We start from the raw sequence: 19,105 nt of genomic DNA on the forward strand, positions 1-19,105 counted from the left end.
TGGCTCCAGTGCAATGAGTAGTGGAATGATTCACTGTAATGACTGCAGAATGTGGAATAAGGGGCAGTAGCAAGTAAGCCTAGATTATTGTACTCATTAACATAAAAATAATAATTTCTCAACACGATAGACATATTGAAATGGCTTCAAATAAAATTATGCTATGTAAAAACTCTAAGGAGATAAGTCTATCTACTGTCAACCAATACCCGTGTCTGCCAAGCAAAACACTCCATACATTATAAGTCCTAAAATATATAGAACATCGCCCACAAAAAGTACTTGAAAGGCTTCTTTTCAAAAACTACTTGAAAGGCTTCATTTCAAAAAGTACTCATAGAATCCTATATTGTGTCTATGTGCTAATTTACGTCACTGTATTATGGGTCTAAAATTATTGACACCGTTGATAAAGATGAGCAAAAATGACTGTATAAAATAAATAATTCAAATAGTGAGTTATACTGTATGCTCAAAAATTGGGAAATTATATAATTTTATATGCATACAATTTCTCAGATAAATATATTTTGTTTATTAACCAGTAATGAAAACATTTAAAAAATAAGGGGTAAAAATGATTGACTCCACTGTTTTCAACACCTTTCAATACCTTACCTTGCGAGGGTAATGGCACAGAGCCTTAATCTAAAATGTTAGACCGCTCCTCCAAACAGAATCCTTACAGATCCTTGATATAATTAATTTGCCCTCTTTAATTCAAACCACTGTTTTCAGTTTTAAATGGGTTTCAGATCCGGAGAATGGGGTGGAAGAATGTTGATTTTGTGGTACATTTTGATGTGTGCTTAGTGTTGTAGTCTTGCTGGAAGATACACTTGCGGCCAAGTTTCAGTCCCCTGGTAAAGGCATCCAGTTTTTGGCTAAAATGTCCTGGTAATGGGTGAAGTTCATGATGCCGTTTACCTTAACAAGGGCCCCAGGACCAATGGAAGCAAAATAGCACCATTACATCAAAGCACTTTAAAGCCTTCTTTTCAAAGACTTGTTTTTAAAAAGCACTTGCATGGCTTATTTTTAAATGCTTCTTTTCAGAAAATACTTGAAAGGTGTTCTACCACAAGGATTTCAAGGAATGTCAGTAAGTTCCCAGGACATCCAAAAACCGTTAAATTGGATGGTGTCAATGGTGGCTGAACAGCTGCCTTATTTGATAAATGAGACATTGAGCGAAACTACTACGAGCAGCATCAAAGATTACTGGTGAGAACATCCAATGTCTGTCCGAACTAGGTGATGAGCTGGGCTGTGGCATGAGAAGACGCATTACGGCTTTCACTAGTGCTGGTTCAGCAGAGTGGCCAGGCCTCACTGGAGGAGCCTGTTAATTGGAGCTGAGAGGATTGTCTTAAAATGGAAAGTTACGACAGAAGCCGCTGTCCATCTCTCTAATATTAGACCTCAGAGGAGTCTAGCGGCCGCATCTACCTGCACTAACAACCAGCAAAGAGGTAGTGCAGAGCTCATCTTATCCAGAAGGTTCATGGTAGAGAAATAGGCTTACCTTCAACAAACAAGATAAAGTACTAATGCCAGCCATGTTGGTATGGTACGGTACAGTATCTCTCCCTGGGATCCATTCCCATGTTTAGCTGCTAATGTTTAGCTGATCCTTACAGATCCTTACCTTAGATCATGTATTTTTTTTGCAGTGCAGTAGAGGGTCTTTATTGGGAAAGAAACAGCTTCAGAGCATCAGTATGAGAGAGCGTTCCCTTTCTTTGATTTCACTGTATAGTCACGTTCCTATGATCAACTCTGTTTCTCTACACAGAAAATGCGTGTGCACGCATACACACGCGGTTAATATGCAGTGTGGTCAGTCATTCCTTTATTATAGTGGCAGCAGCTTCACAAAATGGCCTCAAGTCTGGTAAAGTAATCACTTCTGGCAGCTGGTCAGAGTAATACTTCCTCTCTGCCGTAAATAAAGCAGACCCCTCTAATTGGGCAATGATTTAAGTCATTGTCCCGTTAGGTGGACAAGCAGGACATGGAAGGATTCATTGCTCTACAGTGTAACATCTCAAAGTGCTCAACATTACAGCTCAGTCAACCAGGTGTGTTTTGTGTCTGTTTTGTCTCTATTGTACAACATCATTATTACTGTTCCTGCTATAGAGCTGAAAGAGGATGAACTCTTCTGTTTTCATGGGCATTATGACATTTCATGTCTTCCTACATATCTCCACATGTCCATTTCTCCGTGTGGGGTTTTAGTTTAGGCACAAACAAACCTTGACCCTAACCCAACAACCTTAACCTTCACCTTAATCCTAATACTAAAGCTAACCTTAAACCGTCTTTTAACTACTGTATGAACCTCATCTCTATCTCAAAACGTAACCAAAGGAGAGGGGAATGGGTGAATCCAGTGAGGTGAATGGGTGAATCCAGTGGGGTTAATGGGTGAATCCAGTGGGGTTAATGGGTGAATCCAGTTAGGTGAATGGGTGTATAGGTGAATCCAGTGGATGAATGGGTGAATCCAGTGAGGTGAATGGGTGAATCCAGCGGGGTTAATGGGTGTATAGGTGAATCCAGTGGATGAATGGGTGAATCCATTGGGTTTATTGGGTGTATAGGTGAATCCAGTGGATGAATGGGTGAATCCAGTGAGGTGAATGGGTGAATCCAGTGTATGAATGGGTGTATAGGTGAATCCAGTGGATGAATGTGTGAATCCAGTGAGGTGAATGGGTGAATCCAGTGTGTGAATCCAGTGTATGAATGGGTGTATAGGTGAATCCAGTGTATGAATGGGTGAATCCAGTGGGTGAATGGATGAATCCAGTGGGTGAATGGGTGAATGCTGTGCTGAATGTAGCTGATCACTCACGCTCTGTGGTGGACAGTGAGCCTCCCCTGGAGCTTTCTCATCCCACTGTCACACAAACATGGATGATCACTTTAACTAGGTGATACCTGCTAGAGCCTGCTTACCCCACAGGCAGTAAGGGTGATCGCCAGTACACTCAGCATGCTTTCTACCAAAGCTATTTTTAATCTCTTTACTTTTTACTTAGAGTTAATTTCAGACTAAAGCCAATGTACTACACTAAACTTGACATGCTATGGTATTTTGGATGGTTGCAAGATATGTATTGACTGGGTGAAAAATCTGTCATGTGCACTTAACCCTAACTGCTCCTGTAAGTCGCTCTGGATAAGAGCATCTGCTAATGACAACTTTAAAAAAAAATGTAATAAAGCACGTACAATTAATTGTTAATGGTAAATACATTGGGGCAAAAAAAGTATTTAGTCAGCCACCAATTGTGCAAGTTCTCCCACTTAAAAAGATGAGAGAGGCCTGTAATTTTCATCATAGGTACACTTCAACTATGACAGACAAAATTAGAAAAAAACATCCAGAAAATCTGAAAGACCAAGCCACGTTTCATCTTCAATGCCCTTGCTGATGGAAGGAGGTTTTCACTCAAAATCTCACGATACATGGCCCCATTCATTCTTTCCTTTACAAGGATCAGTCGTCCTGGTCCCTTTGCAGAAAAACAGCCCCAAAGCATGATGTTTCACAGTAGGTATGGTGTTCTTTGGATGCAACTCAGCATTCTTTGTCCTCCAAACACAACGAGTTGAGTTTTTACCAAAATGTTCTATTTTGGTTTCATCTGACCATATGACATTCTCCCAATCTTCCACTGGATCATCCAAATGCTCTCTAGCAAACTTCAGGCGGGCCTGGACATGTACTGGCTTATGCAGGGGGACACGTCTGGCACTGCAGGATTTGAGTCCCTGGTGGCGTAGTGTGTTACTGATGGTAGGCTTTGTGACTTTGGTCCCAGCTCTCTGCAGGTCATTCACTAGGTCCCCCAGTGTGGTTCTGGGATTTTTGCTCACCGTTCTTGTGATCATTTTGACCCCACGGGGTGAGATCTTGCGTGGAGCCCCAGATCGAGGGAGATTATCAGTGGTCTTGTATGTCTACCATTTCCTAATAATTGCTCCCACAGTTGATTTCTTCTAACCAAGCTGCTTACCTATTGCGGATTCAGTCTTCCCAGCCTGGTGCAGGTCTACAATTTTGTTTCTGGTGTCCGTTGACAGCTCTTTGGTCTTGGCCATAGTGGAGTTTGGAGTGTGACTGTTTGAGGTTGTGGACAGGTGTCTTTTATACTGATAACAAGTTCAAACAGGTGCCATTAATACAGGTAACGAGTGGAGGACAGAGGAGCCTCTTAAAGAAGAAGTTACAGGTCTGTGAGAGCCAGAAATCTTGCTTGTTTGTAGGGGACCAAATACTTATTTTCCACCATAATTTGCAAATAAATTCATTTAAAAATCCTACAATGTTATATTCTTGATTTTTTTTTCTAATTTTGTCTGTCATAGTTGAAGTGTACCTATGATGAAAATGACAGGCCATCTTTTTAAGTGGAAGAACTTGCACAATTGGTGGCAGACAATCATTTTTTGCCCCACTGTACGTGTGTAAGATCTGTGAAATTGCATTTTGGTAGCAATTTCCCAAAGCATATCCTGACAAAAAAGTAAATAATATTATGTGAAGCTTCTATAAAATGTCTTGTAGCTGTAATATTGGTTAATATAATATTGGCTTATTGACAGTTAAAAAGCAACACAAGTAGTCGAAAGTGCCTCACGGTCAAAGTTCAGTGTTCCCCAGGATGGATTTGTCCAGAAGAGGCTTATTTACGGCAGTAACATTTTTATAACAGGCTAGGGCTGGTAATCCTCTTGTCGGCTTGGGGAGCTGAGTGGAAACCACCACAGTACAGTTCAGGGTTCAGGTCCACACCAGCCCATTAACAGGAGGGAGGAGGACGCAACAATAACAGAGCAGCTCTGCCACCTACCCAGAGCAAGGATAAAGCACATTGTGTCAGTCTGGGAGGTGGATGTCCAGTAGACCAGGGGTTCGCAAACTTTTTCACACGGGGCCCCCTTCCATCATTGGGATTTCCTGCAATTCTACACATTTTGTCAAGGGCAAATGTTCTTGCAATTCTATACATTTTGCCATATCTAACGTGTACTCGTGATATTTGAGTGACTAAAAAAGTACAACAAAATCTATGGGATAAATAACCTAAATAAAAAACAGCTGACATGGGCTAGTTGATTTGGAATTTTAAAAGGTATGCAATGACTAACATGACAAGAGGAACTGATGATGCACTACCCAATTTCGAAATTGGATCTTGTGCATTCTAGTATTACCACTTTCAAGAGTACGTTTAAAGCCAGCCTGGGTTCCTTAAAAAGAAATATATCCTACAGCTCAGCAGCCTTGCTTGGCAGCCTGTAAATTTGGCACATCGAGGAGGATCTGGTCTGAGCTAGCCTGAACAGAGTGAGCATTGTGTGAACGACACAGAAAATCTAGCCTGGTCTGGGAGCTGAGAGACTGAGGATCAGGGTGACAGGGACACTGACTGGCCACTATAGGGCCGTAAGTCGATGGGCCCTGCTGACTGACTGACAGATGAGGCTCCATAAGGGCCCTAACAGGATGAGGCTAGGCCACCACCACGTGGCCAGGGAGGGATTACGCTGAGCGAGCAGAAGGTAAACAGATTATTTCCGAAATGGAGCTTGCTTTTTGAATGTCGTCACCATTGTCACACTTATACCGACAGTGGAGTAACTTGGAGTTCCTTTCCAAGCCCTCTCACCTTGGCACCTTTTTCAATCCTTCGTCCAGGTCTGCAGGGATCATTGACTGCCTCAACGATCAAACCAGGATTCTAACTCCAGGATTCTAACTCCATCTGCTAAAACCTAACTGGAGCCAAGACAATAGTGAACAACCCCTCTTTTGGCTCTAGAGCCTAGAGACTTTGTCAACAGTGACAATACATTTTTCGTCATGGACTCGAGATAAAGGTTTTCAGAGAATTTCCTTTTGTTTCCAAATGAAAACTTTTTGGCTCTGAAAGGACCTAAACTATTCCATCATGCATTTGAGAACGGGACTGTTCCTCACCCTATTTCTCTTTACCCTTGCAGCCCCTCGAATCAAAGGTAAGCTCTCACTCCAGGGACCTGTCTGGCTTGTTGTTTTGTTTCCTGTCTCACAGTGTAATTGAAGTGAAAATACAGTTGTGTTCTTTCACAATGATGGAGATATAGTGTGCATATTTGAATACAGTACATTCTTGATGGGTCAGATCAGAAGGCAGAACCATTGTGATGGTATGGCAATTTTGACAAATTGACTATTTGCAAATCTCTCATTAAATGTTTATTCTTACTGAGGAAACTGAATGGAACCAACTTGAAAGCAAAGTGTATTTTGATAAAGTTTTTGACCTTCGTGCTGCATTGCGTAGGAGGACTTCCACAGAGAGCAGTGTGAGCCACTTGACTTCGACCTACACTCAATCAAGGGCAACAGCATTTACAGCTGCTTTAGCCAGCAAATACAGCATCAGCTCATCCTACCTGTCAAACTTGAATCCATGTGTTTTTTTTAGCATTGATTTGAATATACATTCTTATCAAATGTAATAAACCTGGAGGGAAAACTGTTAGGCCATACTATACAAGTCACTATTGGTTACTTTGAGCTAGTTGATCCCTATGGACACATTAACTAAAATTCTACAAAACATTTCTATTAACCGACTTCTGTTGGGTCCAGATTTTGGCTGGATTGCGTCTTTGGTCCGTTCATTATCCCAAAAGAAACAAAGGCATTCTGTTCTCAGTGGCTCTGGACACTAATCTTTTCTGCCTTGTAGCTCTGTTCTGTGAGGCCCTCACTGTGGTGCTCCGCATTAGGGGACATTTCCCCTGCAAGCCCTCATGCTAGCCTATGTGCATTTCAGAATACTCATTCCTCACTGAGCACATTTCACATTGTGTCTTATTTGTTTTTCAAAATGTTCCCTAATTGGACAATAAGTCTGGGTTTTGCGGCTAATGGTCTCCATTCTGAACCTTGCATTTGAACGTTGAAGTTTATTAGTGTCCAGTTGGGGTTGAGTGTTTGGGTGGTTGTGGTGGTGGTGGGGGGGGCATTGGGCATTGTCCCACCTTGGCATTGGGCATTGTCCCACCTTGAGACAAACAATGGATCACATTCTTGTCATAAATCTCTCTGTAACGGGCCAAATTGGGACCGGCGGCACCTTTGATCAAAATAAACATGGATCCTTATTACGGTTGGTATGTGTATGATATCACACTTCAATTAACCCAATGTTTCTGTGACAATGGGAACTGGATATCTGGATACTGGACAGTGAGAGACACAAACTATAATGTTGTGACTAAACAAACTAGTTTTGGGAATTACCATTTCAAACAGCCTTGCCATTGCAGTGGATTAGCAGTGTCTGTCTACCGACCAACTCTTCTACTGGGCTTATACATGGTAATCTCTCAAACAAGGCACATTTTGGCCACCTCCCTGAGGTCAAAGTATAAGTGTTTATATCGTTTACACTGATTTCTTTGTGGCCTCTACTGCCTAATTCCGAGACATGGCAGGCAGATCAGATGAAGCCCCTAGCCTCTGTTAGGAACTCATTGCGCATGGGACTTAATGTCTTTAAAGGTCAAATGCAACTGTTTTTTTTATCTAAAAATCAAATCATTCTGGGACACAATTAAGTACCAAAAAATTAACAAAAATACTTCTTAGCAAAAAGCAATTTCTCAAGCAAGAATTTAGCTGGGACTGTCTGAGAGTGGTCTGAATGAGGGACCAGATTGGATGAGCCAACTGGGAGGAATATGTAACCTGAAAACAAGCTATTACTGGCTATTACTGTTATTGGTCTATTAACTTATACCGCCTGGTGATGTCGCCAGGCAGGCCAAAACCCCATGCCTGTAAAACTAGCTGACGTTTTTGGCGGTCTTTTCAAACAGTTCATAATACACTATTATTCCAACGTAATTGAAAAATATATATAAAACACAGGAAAATCCATTATTTACTGCACTTCCCCTTTAACAAAGCCTGTCTTTGAATGGTGTGACTGTATTCGCTGGCCTAATTTTCTTTCATAACACATTGGCACTACCTGCTGCGACGGATGAGACTGTGAAACGGGGGAAGTGGAGATCTTGTGTTTCCTGAATAGAGTAAAGCCAGCTAGGTCATATATAGCATTTCAGCAATTGGGGATATGTCTAATACGGCAACGATCTGATGGACTCTGAAATAACATTGGTCAGTCATAATTGTTACAGTTAAGGTGGTCTAACCTGTTATTGTCAAACTATGTCATTCACAAAGAACCACTGAGCTATAGCTTTGTGTTGAGTCACTGTACAAGGATATGATGTCATTCAAAACAAATCTTGAGCATTGATGACTTTCAATAAAACACTGGCTCTTGACTCCCTTTGAAGATGCTCTGTATAACGCAACATCAGCTAGTTCCATTGTGCTTTCAAAATTAGACTTAGTATCCTCAGATACTTCACCTTGCCACTTTAGTGTCTATTTATATCCAGTGACAGATAGGGACAGTTGTCCACTTAAAACACTGTTCAGTAGCCATTAGGTACAGTAAAGTATTTTAAGTAGCTACCATTTTACATAATATAGTCAGTTCAGGTTAGACCTGAGATACTGTTTGGGAAAGAAACCAGCATACATCATGTTTTTTTTAACCTATATTTAACCAGACAAACATAGCAAACGACAAAAAAGGTTTTATTGTTACATACACGGCTACGTGCAGTGAAATGTGTTGTTTTACAGGGTAAGCCATAGTAGTGCGGCGCCCCTCGAGACAATTTGGGTTAAGTGCCTTGCTCAAGGGCACAGACAGATTTTTCACCTTCTCGGCTTAGGTATTCGATCCAGCGACCTTTTGGTTATCGGCACAACACTCTAACCGCTAGGCTACACTATATTTAGGCATATTTGGCCAAAGAGGGATGCTAAAGATAACCATTTCTAATGTGTCTTTTGCAGACCTACAGGTCCAAGACTTGTTTGGAATCCGAGATGTTAAATACAAACACTTCCTAGAGAGTCTAAGACCAGTCAAACACACCACCAATGTCAAAATGATAAAGGACCTGGACAGGCAACGGACAAAGAGGTCGACGTTCTTCACCACAGGGGTTAAAATATGTCCTCAAGAGAAGATGAAGGAGGTCATCTCCAACCATCGGGCCTACTACAAACTTAGAGGTAAGGGCATGGTGCTAGCGGCGCAAAGGTTGTGGGTTCAATTCCTGCTGGGATCACATGTGCTAAAAATGTATGCACTCCCAGTACTGTCACTTTGGATAAAAGTGTCTGCTAAATGGCATATAAACTCAGCAAAAAGGAAAAGTCCTTTCACTGTCAACTGAATTTATTTTCAGCAAACCTATACATGTGTAACTATTTGTATAAACATAAGAGTCAACAACTGAGACAAACTGAACAAGTTCTACAGACATGTAACTAACTGAAATGGAATAACATGTCCCTGAACAAAGGGGGGGGTCAAAATCAAAAGTAACAGTCAGTATATGGTGTGGCCACCAGCTGCATTAACATACGGATGAAATGCATGCCCAAATTCAACTGCCTGCTACTCATCCCCAGAAGATAAGATGTGCATATTATTAGTAGATTTGGATAGAAAACACTCAGATTCTAAAACTGTTTGAATCATGTCTGTGAGTATAACATAACTTATGTAGCAGGTGAAACCCAGAGGAAAAACCTTTTAATTTTAATTTAATTTTTTTTTGAGGTCACTCTCTTTTCAATGGGTTTTCATTGGGAATCCTGATTTCTAAGGGACCTTCATGCAGTTCCTACCGCTTCCACTGGATGTCACCAGTCTTTAGAAATTGGTTGAGGTTTTTACTTTGTGTAATGAAGAAGTAGCCCTGTTCAAAACGAGGGTCACTTCAAGTGTACTGTTTGTTAGAGGCATGTGACCAGAAAGGTAGCGTCAGTTTATTTCTATATATTCTATCTACACTTTGTTTTCCTCCTGTGTTGAACACAGATCATCCAGTCTTCAATTTTATTGATTATTTACTTTTAAAAATACCTAAAGTTATATTACAAAAGTAGTTTGAAATGTTTTGGGAAAGTTTACATGTAACTTTTGAGATATTTTGTAGTCACGTTGCGCAATTTGGAACCAGTGTTTTTCTGGATCAAATGCGGCAAATAAATGGATATTTTGGATATATATCGACGGAATTAATCAAACAAAAGGACCATTTGTGATGTTTATGGAACATAATGCAGTGCCAACAGAAGAAGCTCGTCAGAAGTAAGGCATGATTTATATTTTTATTTCTGAGTTTTGTGTCGCGCCTGCAGGGTAGAAATATGCTTCTCTCTCTTTGTTTACGGAGGTGCTATCCTCAGATAATAGCATCGTTTGCTTTCCCAGAAATGCCTTTTTGAAATGTGACATGTTGGCTGGATTCACAACACGTGTAGCTTTAATTTGGTATCTTACATGTGTGATTTCATGAAAGTTAGATTTTTATAGTAATTTATTTGAATTTGGCGCTCTGCATTTTCTCTGGCTTTTGGCCAGTTGGGACTCGTCCCACATATCCCAGAGAGGTTAAGTACTGCAGTGCATCTCCTCCTCATGGACTGCACCAGATTTGCCAGTTCTTGCTGTGAGATGTTACCCCACTCTTCCACCAAGGCACCTGCAAGTTCCCGGACATTTCTGGGGGGAAATGGCCCTAGCCCTCACCCTCCAACAGGTCCCAGACATGCTCAATGGGATTGAGATCCGGGCTCTTCGCTGGTCATGGCAGAACACTGACATTAATTTCTTGCAGGAAATCAACATTGTCATGCTGAAGGTTCATGTGCGGATGACCCTGCAGGAAGGGTACCACATGAGGGAGGAGGATGTCTTCCCTGTAACGCACAGCGTTGAGATTGCCTGCAATGACAACAAGCTCAGTCCGATGATGCTGTGACACACCGCCCCAGACCATGACGGACCCTCCAACGCCAAATCGATCCTGCTCCAGAGTACAGGCCTCGGTGTAACGCTCATTCTTTCGACGATAAATGCGACTCCGACCATCACCCTTGGTGAGAAAAAACTGAGACTCATCAGAGAAGAGCATTTTTTGCCAGTCCTGTCTGGTCCAGCGCCGTTGTTGCCTGTGATGTCTGGTGAAAACCAGGACCTACAATCCCTCAGTCCAGCCTTTCTCAGCCTATTGCGGACAGTCTGAGCACTGATGTAGGGATTGTGCGTTCCTGGTGTAACTCAGGCAGTTGTTGTTGCCATCCTGTACCTGTCCCGCAGGTGTGATGTTCAGATGTACCGATCCTGTGCAGGTGTTGTTACATGTGGTCTGCCACTGCGAGGACGATCAGCTGACCAACCAGTCTCTCTGTTGCGTTGTCTTAGGCTTCTCACAGTATGGACATTGCAATTTATTGGCCACATCTGCAGTCCTCATGCCTAAGGCACATTCACACAGATGAGCAGGGAGCCTGGGCATCTTTCTTTTGGTGTTATTCAGAGTCAGTAGAAAGGCCTCTTTAGTGTCCTAAGTTTTCATAATTGTGACCTTAATTGCCTACCGTCTGTAAGCTGTTAGTGTCTTAACGACCATTCCACAGGTGCATGTTCATTAACCTCTCTCAGCTAGATGGACGCTACCGTCCCAGCTGACCAACATCCAGTGAATATGCAGGGCGCCAAATTCAAACTACAGAATTGTAAATATTTAACATTCTTGAAAATACACATGCAATATGTCAAAATAAAGCTTAACTTTTTGTTGTCAGATTTCAAAAAGGCTTTATTGCGAAAGCAAACCATGCGATTATCTAAGGACAGCACCCCATCAAACAAACACAGACAATCATATTTCATCCCGCCAGGCACGACACAAAACTCAGAAATAACGATATACCTCATGCCTTACCTTTGAAGAGCTTCTTCTGTTGGCACTCTAATATGTCCGTCCCATCAACATCACAAATGGTCCTTTTGTTCGATTAATTACGTCGTTATATCTCCAAAATGTCTATTTATTCGGCGAGTTCGATCCAGAAAAACACTGGTTCCAACTCACGCAACATGACTACAAAATATCTAATAAGTTACCTGTAATCTTCGTACAAACATTTCAAACAACTTTTGATAAAATTAAATGTTAAATTAAATTTTAAAATAATCAATCAAATTTAAGACGGCATAAACTGCGTTCAATAGCGGATAAAAACAAAGTGGAGCGAGCTTTCAGGTCGTGCTCCCCAACCATAACAGTTCACTAGACTCGACCCTCGTTCTGAACAGCCCTACTTCTTCATTTCTCAAAGGAAAAACATCAACCAATTTCTAAAGACTGTTGACATCCAGTGGAAGCGATAGGAACTGCAAGCAAGTGCCTTAGAAATCTAGATCCACATAGAAAGCCTATTGAAAAGAGAGTGACCTAAAATTCTTTTTTGCCTGGATGGTTTGTCCTCGGGGTTTCGCCTGCCAAATAAGTTCTGTTATACTTACAGAGATCCTTCAAACAATTTTAGAAACGTCAGAGTGTTTTCTATCCAAATCTACTAATGATATGTATATCCTATCTTCTGGGCCTGGGGAGCAGGCAGTTACTTTGGGAACACTTTTCATCCAGACGTGAAAATACCGCTCCTAGCCTAGAGAGGTTAATTGTTTATGATTCATTGAACAAGCATGGGAAACAGTGTTTAAAACCTTTACAATGAAGATCTGTGAAGTTATTTGAATTTTCACGAATTATCTTTGAAAGACAGGGTCCTGAAAAAGGGACGTTTCTTTTTTTGCTGAGTTTAAGGGTGTGGATCTAATGGGAACAGGAAAATATCACATACAGTGGGGAGAACAAGTATTTGATACACTGCCAATTTTGCATGTTTTCCTACTTAGTAAGCATGTAGAGGTTTGTACATTTTATCATAGGTAGTACACTTCAACTGTGAGAGACGGAATCTAAAACCAATACCCCAAAAATCACATTGTATGATTTTTAAGTAAATAATTGTGGGCTTCTAAGTTATGGTTGAGATTTTACAATGTGGGAGAAGTTTGACTTGTGTTACGGATGCCTTTTGGAGGAGGGAACGCAACACCCCGCTACATCTCAACTCCCATGGAGAAAAAAATGTATGTGATCATGGGGGCGGGGAAGGACTACCGAGGCAGAGAAAAATACAGTTTACAGGGAATGTATTATTCCTAACACATGATGATGTGGGGAAAAGGGGCTGGATGGAACCAAAGCAAAGAAAGTAAAAGTTAAGGAATCCCCTCTCCTACCTTGCCTGCCTTCCCACTTCTAACCTTTAGCACCACCTGGTGCGCTAACCGAGACAGGGAATGGCTATCCAGGTCTTACCTTGTGTGCATAAAAAGATGAAAAACTACAAGTTATGTATGCCTGCAGGCCTCTTGCCTTAAAACTCATTCCCCTTCCAATACTCTGAAGGAGTGGCTACAAAATAATATCAAAAACACTTTGCTGACCGCCACAACAACCAACACAGGACATAAAAAGAAGCTATCCTCTTTGAGGAAGGAACACTGGCTTTTATCAAGCTGGAGGAGTTGGTAATTGAAGAAACAGCTGTATCCCCTGACGAGAGGGAGGGGTCAGAGCTCCCATCAGCGATGGGGCCGACCAGTCAGCTGCTTCAGGAATCCAGGAAGCCCTTTCCTTAAATAGACACACATACAAACCCACAACCACACAAAAACTGGGGAACGTAACACGTCCACCCCAAATTTGCAAACTCCCAGTTTTCAACAACAAAAACCAACACGCATCCCCAGTTACTAAACCCGTGATAGAGCTTCGACAACCACGTTTGCCGAACCCTTCACATAGTGAATCTATAAATTGTAACCGTGTACAATCAGAGCCCAGCGCATAAGGCGGCATTCCTGATTGTACATTTGCCAAAAAAAACACTAAAGGATTACGGTCCGTGAAGACCAGAACAGGCAAGGCACTGGAGCCCACAAATACCTTAAAAAAACTGTAAGGCCAGCAATAAAGCCAGAGTCTCTTGCTCAATGGTGGAGTACTTTGACTGACACGAGTTGAACTTTCGGGAGACGAAACTGACGGGCTGATTCACTCCCTCATCTCCCTGCAAGAAAAGCGCATCCACCCCCACTACACTAGCGCCTACCTCCAACTTAAAAAGGTTTGTCAAAGTTGGGGGCGGCAAGCACTAGGGCACTACAAAGTAGAAAGTCCTACTTTCCACCAAAGTCGGTGGACTCAAAAGCATAGTTACATTCCGGGGACCACATAATTGGTACTTTGGGACTAAGCAGAGATGTAAGGTACTACCATCAAAAAACTCTTACAGAACGTACGATAGTACCCTACCATCCCCAGCAATCTGCGCAACTGGCGGCGGATCGTGGGAGCAGGAAAAGCAACAATTGCTTCCACTTTGTCAGTTATTGGGCACACTTGACCTCATCCCACCTGCTTCTCTAAGTAAGTCACAGTAGCCTTCCCAAACTCACACTATGCCAAATTGAGGGTTAAAGAAGCATTCTCCAATCGCTGAAACACCCTTTTCAAGGTGGCGAGATGATCAGACCAAGTAGACGAATTAATCACCACAAGCTAAGCAGTACAATTTTGCACATTCAGAAACACAATGTTATCAAGGTGCTGAAAAGTCCAGTTGCATTACACATTCCAAAGGGCATCACAGTATATTGTACTAAGTTATCAGGTGTAAAGAAAGCCGAGATGTCAGAAGCTCGAGAGGTCAGAGGCACCTGCCAATAACCTTTAAGCAAATCTAACTTACTTACGTAAGCAGCAGAGCCAATTCTATCAATGTGCAGTCATCTAAGCGAGGTAAAGGAAAAGAATCAGACTTTGTAACGGTATTTACGCCACGAAGGTCCGTACATAAGCGGGACGTGCCGTCAGGTTTAGGAATGATAATACACGGGGAACTCCAGGAGCTGTTACTGGGTTTGCCATGTCATTCTATAATAAATAAGCTACTTCACTTTTCATTACCTCCCTTTTCTTAGTGTTAACCCGGTACGGATGCTGACGTACAGGAGCAGCGTTCCCCACATCCACGCCATGTTCCAAGATGGATGTGCGACTTTGAGAAAAATATTCATCAATAGGATAAGATCATTAGTTTGATCGTTATCCAAATGTTCCATTTGCGAGGGTGACTTTTTCAGCATCGAATTACATAAGCGTTCACACTGCTGTAACGTATGGCGTAACTCCAACCCGTTCTCCTTATCACATGACTGTAAGTCGCTTTGGATAAAAGCGTCTGCTAAATGGCATATATTATTATATTATATTATCTAAGTCCCAGCCAGGCTTCAGCACCACCGCAGCCACACCCACACTGGAGAGGGCGGGCAGAACTGGCTTACCTGAGGAGCTGTCTGGAGAGTCACTCATTTAATACGCTTTCAGCATGTTAACATGGCGCACATGGGAAGAAGGCCTACAATCTGGGGTCTTTATCACATAATTGGTGTCACTGAGTTTCTATTCCACAAGATATGGCCCAGAAAAACGTGCCAACAGAGATGAGCCAGGGAATGGCAACAAAACTAAAACTTGATCCCCTGGTGCAAGAGAACAGCCAACAGCCTCTTTATCATAATGTATTTCATGCGTTTTTTGAGACGAGGAGAAAGACTCTTGGGCTAACACACATGCGGAGTGCAGTCTCTCCCGCAACTTACTGACACAATCCAACACGTTTTTTGGGCGCTACTGGGTGTAGGAGATAGGATATGGCCTTCAAAACCTTTAGCGGCTCCCATGGGGTGTGTCCAAACACAAGGTCAGCAGGGCTGAACCCAAAGGATTCTTGTATTGTTTCCCTGATAGCAAATAGGACAAATGGCACACCCTCATCCCAATCAGTACTGGCATCCATGCAATACTTGCGACCTGATGGGGAAATACACAGCGTCTTTAACACATGAGAAAGGTTTTGACACAAAGTTGGTTCCCTGATCAGTTTGGATTACTTTAGAGAGTCCAAACGTAGAGAAGAATTTACAGTTGAAGTCGGAAGTTTACATACACCTTAGCCAAATACATTTAAACTCAGTTTTTCACTTTTCCTGACATTTAATACTAGTAAAAATTCCCTGTCTTAGGTCAGTCAGGATCACCACTTTATTTTAAGACTGTGAAATGTCAGAATAACAGTAGAGAGAATGATATATTTCAGCTTTTATTTTTCTCATCACATTCACTATGGGTCAGAAGTTTACATACACTCAATTAGTATTTGGTAGCATTGCTTTTAAATTGTTTAAAACTTGGGTCAAATGTTACGGGTAGTCTTCCACAAGCCTCCCACAAAGAGTTGGGCTAATTTTGGTCCATTCCTATTGACAGAGCTTGTGTAACTGAGTCAGGTTTGTAGGCCTCCTTGCTCGCACATGCTTTTTCAGTTCTGCCCACAAATTTTCTATAGGATTGAGGTCAGGGCTTGGCCACTGTGAAGGCCACTGCAATACCTTGACTTTGTTGTCCTTAAGCAATTTTGCCACAACTTTGGAAGTATGCTTGGGGTCACTGTCCATTTGGAAGACCATTTGCGACCAAGCTTTAACTTCCTGACTAATGTCTTGAGATGTTGCTTCAATATATACACAACATTTTGCCATCTATTTTGTGAAGTGCACCAGTCCCTCCTGCAGCAAAGCACCACCACAACATGATGCTGCCACCCCCGTGCTTCACGACTGGGATGGTGTTCTTCGGCTTGCAAGCCTCCTCCTTTCTCCTTCAAACATAACGATGGTCATTATGGTCAAACAGTTCTATTTTTGTTTCATCAGACCAGAGGACATTTCTCCAAAAAGTACGATCTTTGTCCCATGTGCAGTTGCAAACCGCAGTCTGGCTTTTTTTTATGGCGGTTTTGGAGCAGTAGCTTCTTCCTTGCTGAGCGGCCTTTCAGGTTATGTCAATATAGGACTACTTTGTACCCGTTTCTTCCAGCATCTTCACAAGGTCCTTTGCTGTTGTTCTGGGATTGATTTGCACCAAAGTATGTTCATCTCTAGGAGACAGAACGCATCTCCTTCCTGAAAGGTATGACGGTTGAGTGGGCCCATGGAGTTTATACTTGCATACTGTTTTTTGTACAGATGAACGTGGTACCTTCAGGCGTTGGAAAATTGCTCCCAATGACGAACCAGACTTGTGGAGGTCTACACTTTTTTTCTGAGGTCTTAACTGATTTCTTTTGATTTTCCCATGTTGTCAAGCATAGAGGCACTGAGTTTGAAGGTAGGCCTTGAAATACATCCACAGATACACCTCCACTTGACTCAATGTCAAATAGCCTATCAGAAGCTTCTAAAGCCATGACATAATTTTATGGAATTTTCCAAGCTGTTTAAAGGCACAGTCAACTTAGTGTATGTAAACTTCTGACCCACTGGAATTGTGATACAGCTAATTATAAGTTAAATAATCTCTGTAAACAATTGTGGAAAAATCACTTGTGTCATGCACAAAGTAGATGTCCTAACCGACTTGCCAAAACTATAGTTTATTAACAAGAAATTTGGGGAGTGGTTGAAAAATGAGTTTTAATGACTCCAACCTAAGTGTATGTAAACTTCCGACTTCAACTGTAACTAGTGCATTCATCATAGGCTTAGCCGTTTTTGTACGGAGAGGGATAGTCTCTGGGTATCGAGTAGCACTGCACATTATTGTTGTAAAACTGGTTACCTGACCTGGTTTTCGGGATCGGACCTACACAATCGATTATCACTCAATCAAACGGTTCCCCCATCACAGGAATCGGGCAGAGCGACGGAAGAGGAACTGTTTGATTCGCTTTCCCAGTGAGTTGACATACATGACATGTTTTAAAAAATTGGACAACATCAGACTTCAAACCTGGCCAGAAAAAAGGACTCGGTTATAAGTCTTCGTGATCCCTAAATCCAGACCATGCCTTGTCATGAGCGAGTGACAGCACCTGCTGTCGGAACAGTGTAGGAACAACCACTTGAAACACTTCACTCCAGTCATTAACTGTGTTATGAGCTGTCCATTTAAGCATCAAAACTCCTGCTTTCATAAAGTAGGAGGTGTCCCTAGTTTTATTTCCTCAATGGAAATTTCCAAAGCAAAACATTTGCGAAGACTGGTGTCTCCCTTTTGACATTCAATCACCTTCTCGGGGGTGACAGACACAAGAATGTCATGTAATTGGGGCACAATTTTGTTTCCCCCTGCCTTAGTTTTTATGGGGGTAGGAACTGTTGGCCTTGCAGAAGGCATACTCGGTGCAATGTCTTCTACCTCAATATGCTCATTAATGGAACTAGACAAATCCACCACATCTCCCAGTTTGCGAGATTGTGCCCTCGTTATAACACACAAGCAGGAAAAACATGGGGAAATGCTTGAACCAATTTATCATCTACAGTTTTGATTTCTGGGCTGTCTACTACTTCTAACACAGGAGTCACGTTACCACCAGCGATATCATTCCCTAGTAGCAAAGTGACTCCTTTTACTGGCAGTGTAGACACTCCACCAACACGGAAACATCCTGATACCAAGTCTGACACTAAGTGACACTGTAATGGTACAGGTATGGTTTTTGTCTCTATCCCCTGTAATATGACATGCGAGCCACAATATTTTAGGGGACCAGGGTAAAGCATCAGTAACAATTACTGACTGCACCGCCCCGGTGTCTCGTAAGATCTGTATGGACTTTTGATCAGCTTGTTCTCCAGTTAAGGAAACGGAGCATAGATAGGATCCAGTTTCCCAAATGCTGAATCAATAAGTTGGTCCAACAGAAGAGCCACAAACGGGACTAAATCCACGCTTTTTAATTTAGGGGATGGTGATAGGGACTGTTCCGGTTTATTTTTCAAAACCAGGCAGTCCGCAGTCACATAACCCTTTTGGTGACAGTAAAAACATTCACCGATTTCGTGCGAAGGCTTAGGGTCTTTGGATGAAAACGACCTGAACGAGGCACTGATGACGTAATCATTCAGCCTTCAAAACGAGGTGCACCAAACACAGTCTTGTGCGTCAGAGCGTACTCATCTGCCAACACTTCTGCCTGAGCCAATGTCGTGACTTTCTGTTCATTTAAATG

The 19,105-nt window shown here is 42.1% G+C and overlaps 1 protein-coding gene across 1 annotated transcript in view; it reads left to right on the forward strand.

Annotated features, from left to right (window-relative positions):
- The first annotated feature begins 5,531 nt into the window (after nt 1-5,531).
- The window catches only part of LOC124002298 (interphotoreceptor matrix proteoglycan 1-like), a 40,169-nt gene continuing 26,595 nt past the window's right edge, over nt 5,532-19,105 (forward strand). Inside the window, exons 1-2 of the mRNA XM_046309682.1 lie at nt 5,532-6,033; nt 8,945-9,166. The gene's annotated coding sequence lies outside the window, so the exon portion shown is untranslated. The remainder of the gene's footprint in view (nt 6,034-8,944; nt 9,167-19,105) is intronic.

Source organism: Oncorhynchus gorbuscha, linkage group LG17 (assembly GCF_021184085.1).
Source record: "Oncorhynchus gorbuscha isolate QuinsamMale2020 ecotype Even-year linkage group LG17, OgorEven_v1.0, whole genome shotgun sequence".
Taxonomy (NCBI): domain Eukaryota; kingdom Metazoa; phylum Chordata; class Actinopteri; order Salmoniformes; family Salmonidae; genus Oncorhynchus; species Oncorhynchus gorbuscha.